The 2222-nt window shown below is 37.5% G+C and overlaps 1 protein-coding gene across 8 annotated transcripts in view; it reads left to right on the top strand.

The window, feature by feature from the left end:
* RARB (retinoic acid receptor, beta) overlaps nt 1-2222 on the top strand; it is a 195177-nt gene that overhangs the window by 123502 nt on the left and 69453 nt on the right. Inside the window, exon 1 of one of the 8 annotated variants that reach the window (XM_010007516.1) lies at nt 198-213. The exons of the other annotated variants lie outside the window; for them this stretch is intronic. The gene's annotated coding sequence lies outside the window, so the exon portion shown is untranslated. Of the gene's footprint in view, nt 1-197; nt 214-2222 lie in introns of those variants that run through there. 8 annotated transcript variants of the gene reach the window in all.

Here is a 2222-nt window from a genome sequence, read left to right as displayed (position 1 = left end):
GCTCTTCCATCCTGGCAGTACATATATTTTTTTAAAAAGGGTTAAAAAGGCTAAATCCAAGGAAGAATAATAAGTCAGAAGCTGCAGTTAGAGTCCAGCATATGTAACCTGAGTTCAGGCCTTCTCCAGAAAGCTCTACATATTGCCTGTTGTCAAAAGTGAATGTTCCCAAACCGGCTTTTCTTACAGACATACAGTCAAACTCTCTAGATTGTTGTTCATCTGATGCAAGTATTATACTGAATAGATTAAGCTCCTTTCAGTGGCACATAAGTATGTATGTATATGGATGTTTTAGGGAGGAGGGTTTTCTAGTTTACACTGGTTCTTTCCTTCTTGTATACCTTTTCAAATTGTCCAGAAAATAATTCTCTAGCGGCACTTTCAGCTCTTCAGTTGCTAACTGTGTTGTGTATTTATGAACTGAACTGGTTGCTTAATCTCTTTTGGGTATCTCAAGTTCTGGTGCTTGGCCAGTGCCTGACAGACCTCTATTGTACATACGGTTCGTGGTTTGAACACTACTGTTGGATGCTAGTCCTTGTTTAGGATGAAATAATCAAAAAAGCAGAATTATATCCGTATTATTCCTCAAAGACTGCTTTCCCCAAACTGAAATCACTGAAGGTGCAGGAGTGTAGTTGTTTTATTGAATGACACAACCTTGCTTTCCCATGGGGAGCTTAAAAACTGCCTTTTAGATGGTCTGGGAGAGTTGAATGAGCTAATACGAAACACATTGTCTGCTGGTGTTAGAGTTTTAAAGCTAAAATTTTATCATTCCACAGACTGATTAGAAGTCACCATAATTCACGTACGAGCATGAAATAAGGCATAGAATGTTTGAGGCCTCTCAAGGGCATTTGATGAATCTAACTTTAATTTAAAAGTACTAATAGATTATTGATTCAAGCAGGATGACTGTGCAGAGATCAATAACAGATTACTCTCTGTCTCTCTTAAATACCAGACATTTCTGTTGAAAAGAAATGATCATTCTTATCTCTGTTTTTATTATGAAAAAAACTTCTTTACAGTTTGCTTAGTGCCATAGGAACCTGTAGATTTTTGGTTTGCCAAGGTTCAGTGTCTTTAATCCTGGAAAAGACAAGTATAGATCTGGACATTGTCTTAACATCACAATTTACGGAGCCACATGTTGTTTTACTTCTCTGTTTTTTCACCTCATTACTGTTATATACATAAATAAATTGTTCCCATTGGAAAGATATTTCTTTGCTCAGAATCAGAACCTTTAACACTTCACTCTAGTTCTATTTTCTTCTCAAGAAACATCTGTTCTTGAAGTTAATAGTAGCTTAAACCAAGTAAAAATGGCAGAAAGGAGCCCTCCTCCCTCAAGTAATCAGAAGTTGCATCGTGCTCTGTGATGCCCTCTGTGAATTCTGTAGAACACGAGTTGACAATGAATCATGAGTTTAATACAAATGGATCATCTTTGTAATCTGAAAAATATAATGTGCAGTAAATCTTGTCTAAGATTTTCCATTGAGTAATATTCTTTAGGGCCTGCTGTTAGTACTCTTGAGATTTAACTCTGCTGATAGTGCCTAATATTTCTGGAGAGATCTGAGTTCACCGATCCTGTCATTTCTGTGTATCTGTTGAAAAGTTAGGGGGATTTATCTAAGAAGCAGCACAGCAGCTAGGTGAAACATGAAAATGTATTGCACATCTACAATAAATGTGAGGAATGATGACAGCATATCACAGAAAAATAATGCAGATGTTTTGGAAAGATGTAGTTCACATTGTACCTTGCATCGTAGAGCTTTCATGTCCTTTCCCTGAAAGGGCTAACTGGCTTTTCAGCAGGTTCAAAACAGATGACCATCTAGAAATATTAAGGCAATAAAGGGATATGGGGTCATAATATGTAAGTAGCTTTTTTTCAGAGAGGTTTATTGATGATAAAAATCCTGAGGTGGGTAAGGAAGTGTTACTGGGTTGTGCAAGTTTTACAAATACAAAGAAAGAAGACTTGTTCAGGTAATTTTGTCTCTTTATGAGTGTCCTGATGCATGCCACTATGCTGCTGTAGCAGAATTGCATGTTGGAAGTGTTGCCTTTTGTAGAAAAATGCAAAAAGATAAAAGAGCTCTTCCAAAATCAGGCACTGATTGGAAGGGTCCATGCCACAAGCAGTTTCCCAGTGAAGGCTGATACCCAGCACACACACAGGGATCCCACGCAGTTCAGCA

Source organism: Chaetura pelagica, unplaced genomic scaffold, assembly GCF_000747805.2.
Source record: "Chaetura pelagica isolate M959 unplaced genomic scaffold, ChaPel_1.0 scaffold10, whole genome shotgun sequence".
Lineage (NCBI taxonomy): Eukaryota > Metazoa > Chordata > Aves > Apodiformes > Apodidae > Chaetura > Chaetura pelagica.
This window is presented reverse-complemented; position numbering and strand designations above follow the sequence as displayed.